The sequence below is a fragment of the Manis javanica genome, chromosome 5 (genome assembly GCF_040802235.1).
Source record: "Manis javanica isolate MJ-LG chromosome 5, MJ_LKY, whole genome shotgun sequence".
Classification (NCBI taxonomy): domain Eukaryota; kingdom Metazoa; phylum Chordata; class Mammalia; order Pholidota; family Manidae; genus Manis; species Manis javanica.
The window spans coordinates 51,353,365-51,376,146 of NC_133160.1; the positions used below are offsets into that span (position 1 = coordinate 51,353,365).

The 22,782-nt window shown below is 37.2% G+C and overlaps 1 protein-coding gene and 1 long non-coding RNA gene across 3 annotated transcripts in view; both read left to right on the top strand.

Annotated features, from left to right (window-relative positions):
• The window catches only part of LOC140849549 (uncharacterized), a 167,075-nt gene extending 145,580 nt beyond the window's left edge, over positions 1-21,495 (top strand). Inside the window, exons 2-3 of the long non-coding RNA XR_012131561.1 lie at positions 16,537-16,644; positions 17,436-21,495. This is a non-coding gene — a long non-coding RNA (uncharacterized lncRNA). The remainder of the gene's footprint in view (positions 1-16,536; positions 16,645-17,435) is intronic.
• Positions 1-22,782, top strand: part of RNF150 (ring finger protein 150) — a 309,572-nt gene that overhangs the window by 146,120 nt on the left and 140,670 nt on the right. The gene's annotated exons all lie outside the window — the stretch shown is intronic.

Genomic DNA, 22,782 nt, shown 5'->3' on the forward strand with positions numbered 1-22,782 from the left:
AGGAGGATAACAAATTATCAAAACAATATCTGAAATGTTACTAGTAGAATTTTCAAATATATATTGTCATTCACTTCTTTAATTATGTACTCATTCAAGGATCTGAAACTCTGAGGCAGATAGATACAGAGAGGGTATATTTAACTTGTCATAGGAGTGCCTGCCTAGTGGAGGAGGATCTTTTAGTACATCTGGAATCAACCATACTGCTAAGAGCTGCTGGAATTTGTTGGAGGACTGGAGCAGCATCTCCCCGTTCGTACTCACTGGCTTCTCTGCTCAGGGTCCTCACTTCACTTAGAGCCTTCATGCACTTCTCTTTGGGCAAATGAAACATACTTAGGCTCAAAAAGCTTGAAGACTCCTTTTTGCAAGGACACCCACTGTTTGGAGATAGGAATGGAGATGATTATGTATCTTCCTAGGATCAGCCAGGTGTGTGTATGCATGTAACACACACATACACACACACACACACATGCACCCCACAAAAATCTTGAATGTAGAATACAGGACTGCCAATTAGTAAGGAAAAGACAGACAACCCAATTAAAAATTAGCAAGTGACTTAGGCATTGTAAGGAGGATAACAAATTATCCTGAAGGCTGTGTAGCTGAAAGACCAAGAATCAAGATGTCAGATATTCTAAATCTGAAGATGAAGATGTAGTTCTTTTGGCCCACTTATTCAAAGACCTCAATGAGATAAGAGTTATAACTGAGTCAGTATACCAGTCCACAAAAAAATGACATAAAATCTAAGATTTGGGCAATGGAAATCTTATACCTTCCCAGTCTTTCCAAATTAATCATTGAGCACCTATTATATGAACAAAGCATTGTGTTGAGAAACAGGGACACATTGGAAATAGAATGCTGTCTTCCTTTTAATAATTCAAGGAATTTCCAGTCTTTAACTGGCTCTCCTGGCAGCAGAGTGGTCTATTGGAAAAATGGAGTTTGGAATTAGATAGGCCTGAGTTTGTACCAAACGTACTAAAGCCTCTGAAGTCAACCCTCTGGCAGCTTAGTGGAAGGGCATTCTCACATTCCCACATGAGTTTTATCTAACATTTATATTTTCTAAGCCGTAGATGAAAAAAGGGTATATAAACAAAGTTTACTTCATTTAATCCTAATACTCACACCAAGGAGTGGGAACCATATCACCTGTATCATATCAACTTTTCAACTTTTGAATCTGTCTTTGGCCAAATAAAACCTTTAGGCCTTAATTTTATTGAAAAAGCTAAGGAATTTTAATTGGACATCTAGTTCTATCTTCAAAAATAAGAAAATTTAAATATATGAACATTTAAATATATGAACAACAAATCAGACTGTCTTTCAAGTACCTACGATAACTGGGAGTACTAAGGTTGTCAAAAATCAACTGAAATAGAAGAAAAATATGCTTATATGATTATAGATCTGACTGGAATTTTAAAGGTCAACTATGCAGTCCACTTACCTTATATTCTAGAGGAATAAGATGGGTTTCAGAGACATTTACTAATTAGGCCAAAGTCACCCGTTTGATAAGGGCAGAATCCAAGACGTGAATGTTGGTTCCCCAAATCTCAGCCTGGTGGCCTTTCACTTTCTTGGCAGAATATTTTCAATCCTTACAGAAGACTGTCCCTACCACTGTGCCATTCCCTGTATGGCAAGCTTAATGTTATGTCTCTGTCTTACCTTTATCTCTGGAAGTAAATCTCTGTTATTTTGAAGTAAGAATGATTCTAACCTGCCTGCCAAATCTTCTGATTTCAAGTGTGTGGGTATGAATCAATGAGCTGTTGGGAAGATAGAGTGTAAAAGAACAGGTGGGCATTGATTAAAGCCTCAATTCCTGTCCAACTTTTGGAAATTAATATTTTATATTGAAAATCAAAAGGTAATAAAATGCATAGAAAGTACAGGTTGGAAACTCTGAAATGCTTTTTAAGAGCTAGCCTAGTACATAGAACTCATTTTTCCCCACCAAGAATTCACCTCCTCAGATATCTAGTTTTCTTGCAAACTTTTATATTTTAGACCAACACTGTTCTCAATACAATATAAATTCAAGTGTGTACATACATATATTTTGCTTTAAGGGAAGAAATATCTAAATGTGTTTCTCCCATGTTTTGTGCTCTGAAGTATAACTCTGAAACTTAAACATGGATGTAAGAGCACTGCAAAAAAAAGTATTAATCTCCAAAGCACTTCTGAATATTTAGGAATAGCATGCTATTTGAATAGACCATTGGGTACGAATGAGCATCACAACTGAGAATCCACAGCCCTTGCTTTATCAACACACCACCCTGTCCCTGGGAAGTAGATAAGGATTTTAATAGAGCCACAGCCTCAAATTTCCAAATGTCAACTAAAACAAACAAACATCTATTGCCTAATCAACCATGTCCAGTTCAATCATGTATTACTGAGAGGATTAAATATAAAGGAACTTGACATTTGTCCCTGGTTTTAGCTGTACTCCCTTCCATAGCTCCTTGTTGCCAAATGTCACCTTACCAGGGATCGTGTTGGCCAAAGGGCAGGGTTTAATTATAGGAAACCACAGAACTGACAGTTAAAGGTCAGTCAGAAACAAAAGAAAAATGCACAAAGAATGGAGATATATACATATGTCTCATTCTTCTAAATTTACATCTTCCCTCCTGAACTTCTCCACAGATCCATCCATAGTATCTCCATTTGGACATCTCAAAGTCACTTTAGACTCAGCATATCCAAAAACATGCCATCTTCCATGTCCCCTTGATTCAAAGAATGTCCCTATTGTCTGACCAGTTGTGTAGGTGAGAAATCTCGGGGTCATTCGTGTCACCAACCCTTCCCTCATCCTTCCTGCCCCTATAAGCCCTGTGGATTTTACCTCCTAATCTATCCACTTCTCTCCAATACTCCTTGAACATTCTGTGCTCTTTCTTGCCATAGAATCTATGCTCATGCTACTTGTTATAACAAAAATCCCTCACTTGAACATTTATTATTTTAAAAAGGAAGCCATCTGCTTTAGTCACTGGTTTATTGATTCATTCGGGCCTGGAGGGAGAAGAGTAGAGAGTAGAGTTTTGAAGCTCTTCAGTTAGATACCTGGTAGAAAGCAGTTTCTTGCAACAACTAGGATTTATGGTTATATTACAAAGCCAATAACTTTTGAAGTCCATATGTCTCAAAAACAGCTTCTTTTTTAAAATATCTAGAAAGGACAATTTAGTAATTACAAAACATAAAAAAGCATTATTACAAGAGAAAATTGATGACACAAGTGTCAATGATCAGAATCCTGTCTCCATACTCCTGAGAGTGTTCTCACCAGCACCTTTTAGAAAGATTTTAGATATAAATCTATAAACCATATCTGAATAAGATAATGTACAAAATTACAGATTTCAAAGTTCAAGGGGGTTTTAATTTCCTGCCTCTTCATTTTCTTTCTGCTCATACCCTTTTGTCTACTGAGAAATCTCCTACTCCTTCAGAGCTCAGCTTCAGTGTAAATCCTCTAGAAAGCCACTCCTGACTCCCAGCCCTACATCAGGCTCCTTTGCAGAACATTCCCAGAGAATTTCAGTCCTTTCCTTCTTGATACTTATCTCAATTATAGCTACCTCAGTTATCCACAATTTGTTGGTGGAGGTCTTTTAATAATTAATATTCTGTCTATTCCATTAAACTTCAAGCCCTTTGAAAGTAGAAAGCATGTATTTTGTTGTTGTTCACCATCATAGAGCCCCAGAGCCTAGCATAGCATATTGCAAATGCTCAGTGGATGTGTGTTGACCAAAAAACAGTACAAAACCACTGCAGCATGTATAATGTGTCTTTGGGAAACTGACTCCAGGATCCTCATTGGCTGCTGGTATACAAGCCCAGTCCCTTCACTCACTTGAATAACTGTCTCTCCTCCCCTCACTGTGGTGGGCCCCTCCTATCTGCAGTCTCTGCTGAGATTTAAGCAGCTTGTGGGATTCTCATAGCCTAAATCAAGGGCTCACTCCAAGCTTGGCCTGGGGAAGAGGAAAGGTGAGGGAAGACCTGGAAGGGGAACAGAGCAGAAAGAGGGTGCTGGACAGAGCAGAGCCAAAGTCCTTAGCAGTGGAGGCTGCTTTATTTCAGAGAGAACCTGGTAGGACTGCTCTCCTTCTTTCCAGAGGCTCTCATGGCTGACCTGCTCCTTTGTTTCCATCACCTGTATCCCTCACTGCAACTCTCCTCTCTGCAGAATAGAAGAAAATTCAACCTTGCAGCACCTCCCTTTTTCCCACATGGTCAGTGAATGTATTGTGAACTTCCACCCCTTCAAGTGGATTTCAGGGGTGTGGTGCAAACAGACAGGGCACGTGTGAACAGTGGGGAATTGAATGAATGTTGGGGATTGCAATGTGGTAAATGGTAGAAAAAGGCAGTAGAGAAGGAGAGAGGATGAGCCATTGACCTTCTTTCTCTCACTCCCTCTGTAATCAGTCCCCTCAGCAGACTCCAGTGAGCAGTCTGTCCTGATAGTTTGCAAAGGTTCAATCCAATGTCAATATGGGATGGGGGTGGACCATTGCTCTTCAGTCTCCCGAGAGAGTTATACCATATGGTACATGTTCTTCTCTGTGATGTAAATTAATTTAAAAGTGTGCACCCATTGCACTATTTTGTGTGGTGTCTTTACTCCCTAAAATAATTTCTATGGCCCATTCTCTCCTTGCTTCTCAAAATTCAGTCCTTTTCTAGTTGTTTATTTTTCCTTTCATACTTGACCCAATATGTAATAAGTAATTTTTTGTTTGCTCAAGAAATATGTCTCCATCAGGGCCACAAGAGAATTTGAGTCTCCTAAATCAATGGCCATCCCTTTAGAGTGGTGGGGGTAAACCTGTCCTAGTTCATTCTTTCAACAGATATCTTTTATGCACCTGCTGTCTGTCAGGCAGTGCTGCCAGCACTGGATATACAGTGGTTACAAAGTGTCAGCCCTGCTTGAATTGGAGGTATGGTGCTTGGTGCATGCATGCAGCAGCCCCATTAAGGAGGTTTAGCAATTTGTCAGTGGGGTTAGGCCAAAAGGTATTATTTTCAGTGCAAGCCTAGAGAGGAGATGCATTCTCTGAGCAGAGAATCATATTGAGTAACTCACATGGAAGCAGTTCCAAATGACAGAAATAGTGGGTGTTTATGTAACCACATCATTTTGACCCATGCTCTTAATCATTCAGTGTGGCATGCTTTAAGGCAGGAGAGGAAGGAGATAGGGGAGGGAGGTAGATTTAGGGCTGACGTCATAGATCTGTTCTTAGAATGAGAGGCTGTTGATAGAACTATGATAGGAGTCAGATAGCCTGTCCTGGTGTGAGCCTAATCAAACACAGTAAAGACTGTGTTGGCCATGCAACTTGGCAATACAAAAAGTTCAAGGAGGACCCTGGTAAAAAGCATTTCTAATACTCAGAATTGTAACTCTTCAATTAATGGTACTTTGACTGTATAATAACTGTGATGAAATTTATTGCTTTCTCTAACCAGAACTGAGATGGGAACTTACACTATGAAATGATTTTAAGTGATATGTGGATCAATATTAACAGATACAGAGATATACACATATGCAGATATATACACACATTTAGCAAGCACATCAAACCCATTATTTCACAAATGTTATTCATTAGTTTGAAAATAAAACAGTGAATTTAAAGAAAAATTGAAGTATGTTTTATTGTAAATTACTTAACGTTCTTTTTGAAAATAAGCATATATAAATGATTAAACAAAATCCAAATATATTTCAATTATTGATATTATCTTTAGAATATTGAACCATGCCCTAAAAACATCCTGATTTTTCAAGAAACTCTTTTCCAATAAGAAAAAAATACTCTTAATTCCTAAACTCTCTATTTCCTCTATTAAATGTATTTACTTTTTTGCTTACATTTAATGCAATACTTGTTCAATGTTGGATATTGTTTTATGCCAGAGAAAGGGAAATATATTCTGTAAAGAGTAGAAAAAGAACTGATGAAAGATTGTAAAAATAAAATTTTTTAAAGCCATTACACTTGGTTTTATTTTTAATCCTCACAGGAACTTAATGAACTATTTCTTTCATCTTCTTTTACAAATTAGAATAGAAAACACAGATAATTATTAATAACACATTATTAACTAATGGCTGAAGCTGAAAAGACAGACAAATGAAGAGGGACTATTGCAAGAATGGGCTAGCATTAGAGAAATATGAGAAGATAGAAGACAGCCAAAGAGAAGTGTAAATAAAACGATACCTAGAGAAAGAGGCAGATAAAGATAATATAGGAGCACAGAATTCGATTCCTTTTGAGGGATTTCCAATTAGATAATAGGGTTTGATGTAATAATACATATTTCAATTACTTTTGAGGGATTTCCAATTAGATTTTTAAAGGTAGGTTTCATTTTTACAAACATAGCCATAGTGGCAATATAATCTCTTAAAAGTTTTCCATAAACCTGATCAAATATAGATATGGGAAATATCTGGCCTGTATCTTAGTGGGTTAATTCTGTACATCTCAAACATTTGTCTAAAATAATTTTAGCAATTTTCAAAAGATCACAGATAAATGAGTACTGAATAAGTTACTCTGGTAGATATTATGACATAAGACTTGTGAAACAGCAGAAAAGTTCCATATTATTATATATATTTATACTTGGTATCATTTGTAACTTTAGCAAGTTGAAATAACTTGAATAAGGATGCCAGTCTCAAGGGGGTTAACATTTATGAAACCTCCCAAACAAAATCCATGTTGAAGATAACATTTTAGCCAAGAACCCATTTGGGGCTCTGGGAGGCAAATTTTTAACAAATCCCATTACCTATGTCTTGATCCAAGTGTGTGGCAAGAACAAAGTCAAAAATTTTAAATGAATGTAGGCAGTTTCAGCTGCCTTGAAGCTGGTATACTTTTCAATGTCCTTTCCTTTATGCATGAAAATTTCATTGCACTTTTAACATTTCTGAAAGACTTATCAGTCTACTACCTACATGGCAATTTGATGTTGCACAGAATTGAACGTATTTGTTGATAAGCCAGTATGTATTGTATACTTACAATTTGTAATAACAGTTCAAGGGAATAAACCACTCTTGCATCCAGAATTAAAAACTATAACCAGGAATCTTCTTTATATATACAGACACAAAGAATCTAAAATATATTATGTAATTTGTATGTAAATATCTCATTGTTCTTGTTTTTGAACTACTTAAGTGAATAAAATGTTGCTGTACATTCAGAACTATCTACTAGGAGAGACTTGGAGGCAGAATTGCTCTCAGTTCCTGAAAGAGGGATGCTTGCCTTCCAAATCCAGCTTTTAAGTCCATTTAAATTCCTTATCTGATAAAGCTCTTTCTTCATCTTTGCTAGGAATGAATGCAGGGGAAAATATGTTCTGTCCAAAGTTCTGGATGAATTCAATAATATGAAATTGTTACCCAAAATCTTGGGTTATATTTTCTCTTGAAACCACATGGCCCTGAGTGTTTGTAACAAACAATATTGCTATTCCCAAACCTCATTGTCATTAAAGAAATTATTCAATGCCCAAACCATAAGGTTATATGTTCTAGGTGTTGCTGCAATAAGAATTGAAAACAAAAAGCATCAACACTTCACCTCAGCTTCCCAATATTGCTGTTCTCTACAGTGTGCTGTTGATTGTCAACCACAAGAGTATTCTTGGGTCTTTCACTTTCTAACACTGGATTGGCCCATCAGCAGTCACTTCCCTCTTCGGTATGAATGATATCTGAGCAATGTGTATTTTAACTGTTGGCTTAACACTACCTCTCTTACTTTGGTAACAACAGGAATTGCCAGAGTTTTATCTGTTCACAAGATGGAATACCTCCTCACTGCCTTTTTTTGGAGTGTCAGGATCTCTGAAAGATGGGTCTCAGGGGAGGGAATTCTCAGTGTAGAACATGCTCTGCCTTTCTTACCTTGAGAATGCCAGCAAAACTCAAGAGTTTGCATTCTATGTCTGCAGGAGCAGCAGCCAGCTTTGTGAGGTTTCGAGATCTAAAATAGATCTGCTCTCAGTGATTGAAAACTGCAAGGTTTACAGGCTGCCATTTATCTTTCACAAATATGAGACTGCACTATTTTTGGAAGTGAACTTGACTTTTGGCAGTGGCATATTTTGGTGTATGTGTGTCATAGATCTTGGAACCCAGGAGCTGGAAGGAACGTAAGAGATTCTTGAGACAAATCCTGCAGAGGCTGATAGTTCAAAGTCAGCTGGGGGGCAGCCCAGGTCCCACAACTCTGGGCCACTCACTGGCTCACATTCGTTCAGGTTCACAGAGTGCAGTGGTACTGTGTGTCAGCCTTGCTCCTCTGCAGGCCAGGCACTGCAGCTCCTGGAGTCAGCGTCCCTCTGGCTAGGGGACGGCAGGCACAGCTCAAAGGTGTGAGTACTGCCCTCCTCACGAGTTTGTGAGGTACATGGCAGCTTGTGCTGCCATAAGAAAATACAACAGACAGGGTGGCCTAAACAACAGAAATGTATTTTCTCACTGTTCTCAAGTCTGGGAGTCCAAGATCAAGGTGCTAGTAGGATTAGTTTCTGTAAGACATCTCTTGCTGGCTTGTAGATGGCTGCCCACGCACGGTATCTTCACAGGGTGGAGAGGAGTGCGGGTGTCCTTCTTCTTACAAGGACACCAGTCATACAGGGTTAGGGTCTCACCCTTACAACTTCACTTAACCTTGATTATCTCCTTAACAGAGTTATCTTAAAGACTCTACCTTCTGTATAGTCATATGAGGGTTGAGGGCTTCAGTATCAGAATTTGGTGGAAAGGATACAATTCAGTCTCTAACAGTACCCAACCATTAGTTAAGTTCACAAGGAACTGGACTGGATCCTATGTTGGAAAACTTTATTTTGCATTGTTACCCACCTGGAAGCAACTTCAACTAGAGGATCTTCAGGGAACAGTGTTTATCAGGGCTTCCTAAATTGGAGTTAGAATATGGAGTTATTTGTAGTCTCCGAAAGCACTGGGCCACTGGAGCTACTTATAAAGTAATTTTGAATAAGTAACACATGAATATGATGTGGAATTTAAGAGTATATAGTGAAAAGTGTGTCTCCCTCTAACTCCTCCAGCCTAATCTGTTCCTGGTGACTTTGTTACTTTTATCCATATAGTCTGTATATTGACAAGCAATTTGTCTGTAGTCTTTCTTTTTCTATAAATGGTTGCATATTGTATACACAATTCTAGACTCTACCTTTTTCACTTAGCAAAAAGTCTTGACTCTTATTCAAAATCAGTGCATATGGACCTATTACATACTTTACATTTTATAGAATCTGTGAAATATTTTATTGTGGATATACTGCAATCTTCTAACCAGTCTCCTATTGATGACCCTATAGATTTTATTCTAGATTTTGAATTATATTTCTATCTGAGCTGCAGTCATTATCTTTAGAAATATTATTCCCATCTGTACATACAGATACCTCTGTAGGATATGTTCCTAAAAGTGGAAATGCTGTGTCAAAAGCTGTGTGTTTTATATTTTGGTGATTAACGTATTGTTCTCCATCATGGTTTGTAGGAGAGGATTTTAAGTGGATCTGAAGTGTGATAGTTTCCTGGAAGCAGGGTAACTATACAGATTTATTTCGTACTCTCTCTGTGTATTGGCTCACAAATCTCTCATGTTCTGGAATGTTCTCCCAGTTCCTTTCCACCTTATTATCCCCAACTCAAACTTTTCTCTTCCATGAAGATTTTCCTGACTGCATATCTGACTTATTTTTGGTCTATACCACATAATGAACTTTAGTACATGGAGTCAGGAAATCTAATTGACTATAGGACTTTACTAAATACAATTTTTCTCTTTATTCCTTAAATGCATGTCATTTCCCTAACTAAATTCTCTAATTGGAAACCAAAATTTGCCTTGCTTCTGTAATTCCAGTACATAATTTTTGTAACATATAATAGGATAAGAACTTTTACATTCATGTTTTATTGTTCCATCAACCTTTTGAAGTAGCCAGAGCAATAATAGTAACAATAAATTCTCAAGTTTATGAGAATTATTATTAATACTATATAATTATATTTATAGCTAATATATACTATTATGATTTTTGTATTATTTTATCATAGGGTGAAGAAACTGAAACACAGTAGGATTAAATGCCCCAGTCACCCAGCCATGTAATGGTAAAGACAGAACTTTAAACCTGTTCTAACTATTACAAATCAAGTTTACTTTCCATTATCTTACACTGTCTCTTAACATTTAGTAGTGTGAGCACTTATTAAAGAATTACAGACTGACTGAACATAAGCTTCCATCCATATGGCCCTGGTGAAATCCAGGTGGGTGACAGCCTTGAGTGACAAATGTGGTTGCTGCCTGCTCTAGGGAGCCTAGCAGACGGATCCACTAGCCCTTCAGTGCTCCCGGTCTTCAGGGCCTGCGTAAAACCTTTTTTCACTTTTTCATAGTCTGAATTTCCTCACTCTCAGCCCTTGCTTTTGGTCTTGATGACTTTTAAATGTGATTTTTTGTCGTGTGGCCAGTCACCGCAATCCGGTCACTCACTGTGTCAGCATGAGCCCCTGACTGGGTTTGTTAGGTGGTTACAGGCAGCATGTGAGTGCCTGCCTGTAAGAGCAGTAGCTCCACCACCGACACTGGCACTCACTGTAAAGAAGCTCCCAGTGAGCTTTTTTCTTGCTGCAGCTGCGTCCTGGGAGAGTCCCTCCTGTCTGATCCTTCGGGCTTCCGTCTTCAGACAAGCCGATAGCTCCTCATATGGGGAGGTACTAATCCGGCTGCAGCTTTCAACACTTCACCCTCTTTAAAACCTTTCAGGATTTTGCTGGGCTGCTTAGGAGCAGACATGACCTTGGATATCCACTCCAAACATGGTTAATCTGCTGGTTCTTGTTTCTGTCCTTTCCCCGAGCAGCTCTCTTGCAGAGAGGAAGGAAGCCTGTGTGCCTCTGGGTGGCCTGAGAAGACCTGCCGGGAGCTGAGAGGGAGTGGGCTACTGTCTGAAGGCTCTTAACATTCTTAGATGCTGGTGGCAGCTATTTTTAGGCCCTGGCAGGCAAATTGTCACTGTTATGCCAACAACACCCACACATGCAACTTTTCTTCATACCAAAACTGACTGGGCCTGTCATCTTTCCTAGCCAGGGTTTTACAATGAATGTGTGTTACTGCCTTACTTAGAATTGTCTCCCCAAGATCTTGCTCATAGCTGAATGCCTGCCAGTGTGCTGGGACTTGGGTTCAGGGTGGGGGATTGGGGGAGCAGGAGCCAAAGTGGGGAGGGAGGAGAGAAGAGAAAGGAAGTAACTATCCTTCTCAACTTTGAGAAATTATAGCTTTAATGTTTACTGAAATCAGTCCCTGGCTCAAGTCAGTCTATTTAAGCAGGATGAAGCACTTGGGAAAATCATAAGCAGTCTTGCTTCTCCAGGCCATATAAAAACCTGGTAGAATCAGGGGATTTTGCTATGATCAGGGAAGATCTGGCTCCAGTTGAATGCTCCTGCGGGGCCTACTCTAGAAATATGGCCCACTGCCACCCTACCTCAGTGAGCAGAACAATGCGCCTCCCCCAAAGATGTCTGTGTCTTAACCTCCAAACCCTGGGAATTTGTTGTCTTATATGGCCGAGGAGACTATGCAGTGTGATTAAGTTAAGGATCTTGAGGGAAATTATCCTGGATTATTCAATATGATTATAAGGATCCTTATGAAAGGGAGGCATGAGGGTCAGAGAGAGGAGATGTGGTGAGAGAAACAGAGGTTTGCAGCCACAATCCAAGGAATGTGAGCAATGTCTAGAAGTAGAAAAAGCCAGGGAAACACATCCTCCATCCTCCCTTAGAGCCCCAAGGAGCACAGCCCTGCTGACACCTTGATGGTTACCCAGTGACACCCATTTTGGACTTCTGACCTCTTTACGATAATAAATTAATGTTTTAAGTCCTGAGTTTTTCATCGTTTGTCATAGCAGCAGTAAGATACTAATATACCCACCAAGACTGACTTCAGCACCCTTTGAGAAGATGTGTCATCCCAAAAACATCAGGTCCCCATCCCCTCCACCTCTCACGGACCCTGGGGAGGAAGACTGGCTACTGTTCCTGGTCACTGGCTGTGCTCTGCTCCATGGGCCATGCCTCGACTCCTGTGCAAGAGGAGACTCCACTCAACGCTAGCTCTTTCCCCCAACAGGAAGCATCACCCTCTCCATATAGGACTGATACCAATGTCCACAGTTGTCCCTGGAATGGGGAAGGGGGACCAGCATCGCTATTGATGTGCTCAGCTCATACTTTGAAATAGGTATTTCTGAGGGCCTCCTCATCCCTACCAGGAAGGACCAGGGTCAGAGAGCCTTGCCAGGCCCAGGAAAGCTTCACTCACAGTGTTAGGGAAGGAGCACCCTGTGGCTCTACCCTTGGCTGCTTTGCTACAGACCAGCTCCCCTCCGGCATCCAGCCACAGCTCAAGGCCCAGGCCCAGCTGACCACGCAGCCTACTTTACACCTCCCAGGCTGCCCCAGAGATGCCACTCATCTGCTCAGTCCTCTGTCTTATCTTCTTTTCTTCTTCCCAATTCCTGATTACCTTATCTCATTATCCCTAGCAGGTTTGTCTGAAAATTCCTGTGTTCTCAGGGAAATTCTGAAGGCTGAGAATGAGAAACATAAAGATATCCCCAATATACTAAAATTTCTTAATAAAGAAAACTCATCTTGGAATCATTATTGCTCAGTTTTTTGTAACAAGAAATCCAAGAACTTGAGGAACTTTCCATATTATCAATAAAATCCCTTCCTCATTAGGAACAAGCCAGGCTTACTGCATTGTATTTATTTTCACAAGACATTTTTCATTATTTTAAGAATTTTAGTTCTTGAATGTGACTCCATTAAGATTTGGACTATCTGAAGGTAAGAGTATTAACATAATTCCAGTCTTTCTACATTTGGTGTAATTATTCTATCATTATGGCTGGGAAAATTATTCATGTTCTTCTTTGTTCTCTGAATTTATCCTTTTGTTAATATTATTCCCATATAAATCATTGTTCTAAAATTTGTTATATTTATTTGCTTCAGATTTGGAAAAGTGCTTTATTAGTTACTCAGCATCCCAGTAATGTAACTATCTTTTGCCTTAATTAGAATCTTATTTAAGGCTGAAATATCAATATTCAAAGTGGTATGTTTCTAGTAAGGAAATATTTTATGGTCATAATCTGTTGGAATGGTCATGAGGCTCCAGAAAGTAATATTTGCAAATGATTTTCCAAGTGAAAGTTGTTAGTGTGGTAAAGAGAGCTATCATTTTGTTTTACTTCAAAGTTGTTTACAAGAGAAAACAAGTAGTAATTTCTAGAATAAGGAAAGGGAAACACTTAGCACCATATAATGAACACTCTGCCTTGGCTGTGAAGCAGCATATATGGAAAGCCTGCGATGTGTGTCAGAAAAGGCTTTTAGCTCTTTCGTATTTAGAATGCAGTCTATAGACATGTTAAGCAATGAATATAAATTATAAAATTACTGTGCATTAGCAGGGTTGTTTAGAGTGACCTAGCTATAATTTGAAAATTTGAATAGATGCTAAAAACCAGTTCCAAAAAAAAGGAAGAACAAATTCTTTTTCATATTTTCATTAGTTCTTGACTTTATTTTTATTTTTATTTTTTTGTTACTGGCCACTGTCTGTACAAATTAATCAATGATTTCTGCCCAGTGTCTGAGGACTCTAGCAAGGCTTTCTCTGAACAAGAAGTGAAAATGCTCTTCTGTTCAGCAATAGTGACTAGCTTAGTCTTTCCGAAAACAGCCTAACTATCAGTACGTACCTATAAATGTGCTTCAGACTATCATTTCTAAAGCTAGGTGGTAAATAATAAGTCCTCAAGACTTGTGTTTCATGTGGTTAAAACAACACCAAAAAAAGAAAGATTATGATTTTGTGCTTTGGTAATGCCCATGAATTGGAATTATTGATATGAATATTTAAATGATTTGGCTTCTTTCAGGAAGCTTAACTTATGCAAAACAACAAATCCATCTGTAAGATGATAATTTATCTGATAGCAATCAGTTACTTCCATCTTTCTAAATGTTGTTAAAAACCTACTTACAAGCTGCCACCAACCCGTTTTTGTTGGTTAAGTCTCTAGGTCTCAATTTTCTCTTTTGCAAAATATGGGGACTAGACTTGGCAGGTAGTCTCCAGGTAGCTCCCAAAGGTAGAGCTCTAAGGTTCTTAAACAGCTTTTTACAACTCCGTCCACATCTGGAAGCTTTTTAATGGTTAGCTTAAAACTGGGGCTTTCTTTGAATGGGCAGATCAGGTAAGCAGGAGCCAGAATGCTTCACCACCACTACAGTAATAAAGCCTTGTTTTTACACTGCAACTGGATCCACATTACCTTGGCCTAAAAGCCTCTTGATCCTCTTTTCCCACAATGATGAGTCAGATAGTTAGGGGTTAAATAAAAAGGGACCCTGGAAATATCACTGACACCAGCTCCTGTGTTCTCTAGACTCTTGGGCCACTTAGGAAGCAACCAGATTTGAGCAGCAAGGAAACTAACTCTCTACAGCTTATGATAGCATTTGCTGGAGGGTCAACCAAAAGGCTTCAGATAAGGACCTTTTTTTCTATTGTAAATATTCATAAAAACTACCAATCAACATTTTAAGCCTATGGAGTGTTTGTGGCATTGGTGATACTGCTTTGCTGTTTAATATATGCCTGTGAAATAGAAATGAGAGTGCTGAATTTCACATTGGATGTAGTTTTCCCATCAGTAGATTGCCACGTAAGACATGCCCCTAGATGACAGCTATATATCAGGCTTCAAGGCAACCAGTCATGCTGGAGCAGAATAGTGGGTTCCAGAGGGAGGTGTCCCAGTCAAAAAGACTATAGAAAATGTTACTGGTATGCATAGCTCAGAGATAGTAGTATTTGGAGGAAAATATAACAATGGAAATATAGAAAACCAGGCAAATGAAAGAATGATGCAGTTACTCATTTCAGGAAAAATAAATGTGCATAGTTATAGTATACTACCTGGCTCTACAGTGAATAGTATTTATATTGAATACTATTGATTCATCCAGTGAGGGATCAGGTGGGGACATAGGTAGGATGAACTTGGGTTAAGTCCTCATCTTTCATGGCAGGATGTCAATAGAAAATGTCCAAAGTTGATAATCCAAGAAATAGTAGTATAAACATATTATTTAGAAATATGAGCAGAAGTATGAGGGGAAGTATCAAGAGTTTGTACATATGAGAACCACTGCTTTAAACATAGAAGCTTTGCAATGATGGAAAGATTTTTACTAATAGGAACATAAATTATATTCAATAATTTTTTTTCTTCTCTTTGAGGAAGAACAAAATCATTTCCAACCTTAAACAAGTCACATAACCAAGCTAGACCATATTTTTCATAGCTGTAAAATAAAGAAGATGGAGTAGATGATAAGACCCCTTCTAGGACCTAATTGCCTGATTCTATTATTCCATTCAAGTCTAGAAAGCTGACATTGGCAGAGAGCTTACTTTATTGTTCAGGCAGACAAACTTTGTAGGCTTTTAAAGAAGACAACATTGCTTCTTAAATCACTCTCAATAATTTACTTTAATATCAGTAATCTACTTATAAGAGAACAGTTTTCCATGAAACAGTTTTACATGCTTTTAATTTTGACTCCAATATTATTACTGACTCTGTGACATTCCTTTTAAAACATCAAGTTCTTCGTAATGACAGGGATGTTATTTCATTGCTTAATCTTTTTATACAGCAGTGATTTTTACCTATGAGGCTAGCAAATTAATATTGTGGATATGCTGACTGAACAGGGCTGTCCAATCAAAATATCGTGTGTGCCACACATGTAATTTAATTTTCTCATAGCCATATTTTTTTTAAAAAAAAGGAAAGGGAAAAAGGATAAATTGAATTTAGTGTATGTTATGTAGCCCAATATATCTAAAATACTATCAATTTCTAAACAACATAAAGTTATCTCATTAATATCAAATATTAATAACTATTAATGACATTTTTATACTAGTTCTTCAAATTCCACTATGTACTTTACACTTAAGCACATCTCAATTTGGATGCTAAATTTTCATCAGACATACTTGATCCATATTTAATCTTATAAAACTTACACACTGAAAGAAGTAAATTCTCATATCCAAGTTGTTTGAAACATACTTAAAAGTTTTCCAGTAATTGAACTGAGTAATGGTTTTAAGTTAAAATTAAAATTAACTAATAGTAAAAATTCAATCCTTCAGTCACACTAGCTACATTTCAAGTACTCAGTAGCAACATTTGGCCAGTGGCTACCATATTAGACAGCAAGCCTTGTAGAATGACTAATATGTTCAGTAATTTCAGTGAATGCTCAATATCCAATAAATATTTTTCTCCCCGAAGGGCAGAGGTGGAAAGAAGTATGCTTGACTGTCCCTTCAGATAGATGGTTTGAATGATAGTTTTCAGTTGCTGTATGTGACTACATCTTCAGCAAGTTGGCATGAGAAGGTACGAAAGAGCTATTTCTGCTAAATGGTTTTTGTTTTTTAGTTAAAAAATAGGTGTGGAGGAGTTCATGTTTTCACTTTTGATGTTTTCTGTCTATTTGTAAAACTATTAAATATTAACACTTATGAAATGTGTATGTCACTAAGGCACAAATAATATAAGACATTAGAAAACTTTTGGGAAAGAAATGAGAAATAATGTTTAGCATGGTCTTAGCTTGGGTTTCCCCAGAAGCAGACAGAAGACAAGGATTCAAATACAAATCAGTTATTTGAGAGGTCATTCCAGAAATACAAGTATGGGAATGGAGGAATGCAACGGAAGAAAAGGGGCCGACAAAGGTGTGTTATTAAGCAAGTAATCACACTGAGTCACTGAAGCTTAATTCCACTGGGGAGCTCTGAGCAATGGTGTGGAGATGTGCCAAAGTTCTACCAGCACAGGGAGGGTGGGGCTGGTATTTATGCACCAACTTCCTCGGGCCTTGTTCAGGACTGTTACCTGAATAAGGTAATGCTTCCTTTTCTCTTGGCTCACACACAGAGTAGTATATGATGGTCCAGGAAAGCCATATAGGCAAAGAAACCCAGGTGGTAGCAGTTGAAGGTGATGACAGTGTGCACTGAAATGCTATGGGCTAGGGGTATGGGTGGGCATGGCATCATCTGCTGTAGCTACTCTCTGAATTACAGTGTGGAATGTATTGAACAAAGGATAGTGAGGTATATTTCAGATCTGTGAGTTTTTTTCAAAATACCTGGTCATTTGCCCAAGTGTTCTCCCTTTCCTAGACCTGAGATCCTGATAAAACGGACCCAGTACCACCTATCTGAGATCTATTGAAGGAGGCATGAAGACCAAGGAGCCTTATGGACTTTTCTCACTTACATGTTAATCTAAAAATATTTCATACCAATGTTAATCACAACTGGTTACTAGAATTTGTAGGTCTGGACAAAGGATGTGCAAAGTTTTCCACTTCTCTGACCCTTGATTAGCCTGTTCACTATCACCAAGGTATTATCATTAGGTTCTGTCCCACATTTGCTATGTTTCCTCAGTGTACTAATAGTTGGTCTTTTAACTGACCTTAATCTATTATTGGTTGAATTCATAGTCCATGTTGTCTTAATATAGGGAAGACTATATGGGGATTCCCAGATTCTAGAAAACAAAATAGTAAATTTTAATTGCTCTTAAGATAGGGATTTTCCAATCTGGACTTTCAATAAAGGGAGTTCTTATAATTTTCAAACACTACTGAAGATAACTTTGGAGAATATAAATAAGAAACATACAGATGAATCAAGTAAAGTAATGATGCATTTAATAATTATTCAGTGAATTGGGAATTCCAGGTCATTTCTGCCAAACAAGCAAAATTGTTATAAGTGAGACTTCATGTATATTTCCCTATTCTATGCAAAGGTACAGAATAGTATGCCATAAATATCTAGGAAGGTAACCCTTTCCTGTTGCAGAAATGGCAGTTTGCTCAGCATGGGCCTATAGAGTATTCTAGTATTCTAGGCTGTCCTGAAGTCCATCTTTTGTTTCTGGGCCAAAGTTGGAGGCCAAGTTTAGTGTGCTCCTTCCCATCCCTACCTCTTTTGGTTTAAATGCAAGTTTTACACTGTCTGGAATGTTTCAAATAATTATTTGCCCTGTCTGGAATGTTTCAAATAATGATGGCCAGCTCAACATGGTAAGAAATAACTGTTGGTGAGCATATAGAAAAAAAGGAACCTTTGTGCACTGTTAATGGGAATAATTAACAACTGTTGATATTTATTGAGCACATACTATGCTGTGGGTTCTTTATGCATTATCTCCTTTGATTTTGCTCAACCCTTTGGACTAGGTACATTTATTATTAGGGTTTTGGAGATATTGAACCTGAAGCTTAAATATTTAATGAATCTTCCAAGGTGATCCAGCTAAAAGTTATGGTAAATGATTCTATTTAATTTCATGCATTTCATTATTAGGAAGAGAGAAATGCTGAGGAATTTTGGTCTCTTGAAGCCTCCTATCCTATGATTTGGTTAGTCTGCACATTAATGAGATTTATATGTATATTGGTTTTTTCTCAAACTAAAATTAGAGTATCAAATATTTTAAATAACAAATTAACAGTCAAATTAAGAAAATCCCATGTATAGTTGCATCAAAAAGAATTAAATACTTAGGAATAACTTTAACCAAGAAGAACAAAGACCTTTACTCTGAAAATTTTGACACTGCTGGAAGAAATTGAAGATGACAGAAATAAACGGAAAAATATACCATACTCATAGGTTGGAAGAATAAACGTTTTTTTTTTGTTTTCTTTTCCTTTTTTAAAATCTATTTATTTATTTGTTTGTTTGTTTGATATCAGTAATGTACAATTACTTGAACAACATTATGTTTACTAGACTCCCCCTATTATCAAGTCCCCACCACATAACCCATTACAGTCACTGTCCATTAGCGTAGTAAGATGCTATAGAATCATTACTTGTCTTCTCTGTAGATACTGCCTTTCCGTGTCCACCCTGCTACATTATGGGTGCTAATCGTAACACCCCTTTTTCCTCCTTATCCCTCCCTTCACACCCATCCTCCCCAGTCCCTTTCCCTTTGGTAGTTAGTCCATTCTTGGATTCTGTGAGTCTGCTGCTGTTTTGTTCCTTCAGTTTTTTTCTTTGTTCTTATACTCCACAGATGAGTGAAATCATCTGATACTTGTCTTTCTCCACCTGGCTTATTTCACTGAGCATAATACCCTCTAACTCCATCCATGTTGTTGCAAATGGTAGGATTTGTTTTCTTCTTATGGCTGAATAATATTCCATTGTGTATATGTATCAAATCTTCTTTATCCATTCATCTACTGATGGACACTTAGGTTGCTTCCATTTCTTGGCTATTGTAAACAGTGCTGTGATAAACATAGGGGTGCATATGTCTTTTTCAAATTGGGCTACTGTATTCTTAGGGGAAATTCCTAGGAGTGGAATTCCGTGGTCAAATGGAATTTCTAGTTTTAGTTTTTTGAGGAACCTCCATACTGCTTTCCACAATGGTTGAACTAGTTTACATTCCCATCAGCAGTGTAGGAGGGTTTCCCTGAAGAATTAATGTTTAAGTGGCCATACCACCAGGAATCCACAGATTCAATATAATCCCTATCAAATTCCAGTGGCATTTTTCTAAGAAATAGACAGATGGAATTCTAGAAAATTAGAATTAATCCTAAGATTTGTATGGAACCACAAAAGACCCCGAATAGCCAAAGCAGTTTTGGGAAAGAAAGAACAAAGCTGAAGGTATCATGTTCCCAGAATTCAAACTACCACTACAAAGCTATAATAATAAAAACATTTTGGTATTGTCATAAAAACAGATACATAAAAACAGATCAATAGAATTGACCAGAACCCAGAAATAAACCCATGCTTATGGTTAATTACAGCAAAGGAGGCAAAAATATATAATAAGGAAAAGACAATCTCTTCAATAAATGGTGCTAAGAAAACTGGACAGCTATATGCAAAAGAATGAAACTGGACCACTGTCTTACACCATACACAAAAATAAGCCCAAAATGCAGTAAAGACCTAAATGTAAGATCTGAAACCTTAAAATTCCTAAAAGAAAACATAGGCAATAAATTCTTAGACATCAGCCTTGGCAACTTTTTTTTGGATACATCTTCCCAAGCTAGAGAAAATATACAAAAGTAAATAAATGGGATTATATAAAATTAAAAGGCTTCTGCACAGGAAGGAACCATCAACAAAATGAAAAGGCAATCTATGTAGGAGAATATATTTTCAGGTTATATAACCAATAAGGGGTTAATGTCCAAAATATATAAACAGCTAATACTACTCAACCCCCCAAAAAAACTAATAATCCAATTGAAAAATGGGCAGAGGAACTGAATAGACATTTTTCCAAAGAAGACATACAGATGGCCAACAGACTATGAAAAGATGCTTTACATCACAAATCATAAGGGAAATGCAAATCAAACTCACAATGAGTTATTTCATATTAGTCATGATGGCCAGCTCAACATGGTAAGAAATAACTGTTGGTGAAGATATAGAAAAACGGGAACCTTTATGCACTGTTGATGGAATGTTAAATGGTGCAGCCACCATGGAAAACAGTATGGAGGTTCTTCAAAAAGTTAAATATGGAAATATCATATATCCCAGTAATTCCACTTCTGGTTATTTACCTGAAGGTAACAAAAACACTAATCCTAAAAGACATATGCACCCCTATGTTTATTGAAGCATTATTTACAGTAGCCAAGATATGAAAATGACCTAAGTGTCCTTCAGTGGATGAATGGATAAAGAAGATGTGATGCATATACAAAATGGAATATTACTCAGCCATAAAAAGAATGAAATCTTGTCATTTGCAAAAGTATGGACCTTAGAGGCTATTATACTAAGTGAAATAATTCAGACAAAGAAAAATACCATATGACTTCACTTATGTGGAGTAAAAGATGAAACAAACAAAAATAGACTCATAAGTACAGAGAACAAATTGGTGGTTGCCATAGTGGGGGTGGGAGGGATGAATGAAATAGCTGAAGGAGAGAAAGAGGTACAAACTTCCAATTATATAAAAAAAATTATTTAAAAGGACTGAAAATTACAGCATGGAAAATATAGTCAATAATATTGTAATAACTTTGTATGGCAATCAATGATAACTACACTTATTGTGGTAAGCATTTCATGATATATATTATTGTCAAATCACTGTTACATACCTGAAATTAATATAATATTGTATGTCAACTATATTTGAATTAAAACATTTTATATGTAAGCAGAAGTTCCTCTAAGCATAATTATTTACTCTAATAAAAACTAAATTATTATAAAAATCAGTTTAGTGCTCCATGACTTGTTTTATTTCAACCTGAACTTTATGATATCATTTTTAGCTATTTGAAAGTCTCACAAAAACTAGAAGTGAGTTATTGTTTAATCTGACTTGCAGAATATGATCTAAGAAAATGCTACAGGTAAAGCTAGAAAAGTAACATATTTTATATTTATCACACTCCCTTATACTTGTAGAATGAAAAATTCTATATGTAAAAGAAAAATATGAATTTTTTTTAAAAAGTGTGAGTCATTGATCATTTCAAGTGTAGCTAAGGGGCCAATATCAGTGATTTAATTAATATACTAGAACCATCGCAAGGAAAATAAAATTACCTATTACTGGCATCTCCTTTAAAGATTTTTTTTTTACTTCATAAAAGTTGTTACTGAGTGTCTGCCTGACTGTAATGAAAAATATCCACTTAAGGGATCTGATGCATAATTAAAATGTTCTTCACTAACACCCAGCATTTGACATATTTTATGTTTTCAACAAAGCGTTGGAGGAGCACAGATTAACCAGTTTTTATGCAACAACTCAGATGAACATTTAATAATTTGAGTTTAGAGATCTTCTGAAGAAATCATGTCATTTGGTTTGCATTACAAGTTATTAGTTTGGTTCCTGAATGATAAGTTTTCACACTCCTAAATTAGTCTTACTATGAATTTGTTTTTATCCCCTAAAAACTATTTTAATTGTCCAGATTAAGCTGTGTTCTAGACAGCATATATCCCATCTCCAACAAGTTTAATACATGGGTTTCAGGAAAGGTACATGGCCCAGGATACCACTAACCCCTCCCTGGGGTAGAAAAGTTGACAGAACACTTGAAAGCCATCTAGAATGACTACTCATTCATGACCTAGGATGGCTGTGGGATCATACATGAGAGGCAGACAGCAATAATTTCATTTGATATAGACATTCTTTTCTTATCTATATCATAGTTTTTATATGGTAGGCTCTATGCTGAGTACTTCACTGTGGTTTACCTCATTTCATAATAGGACAGCATATTTCTCCCTGATGGATATTTTTTCTCAGTGACTCCTGCTGGAAGATCACTAACTGAGAATGTGGGTGAGAAGGGGCTATAGGAGGTTTGAGAGATACATAAAGATATGATTGGGCAAAGGAAGAATGGGTCCAGAATAGAGTAGGGTGGGAAAAATTAAGTGTTCATTTCAGGAAAAGGATCATAAATTTAAGGTGAAAACAAATGATGTTTGAGAT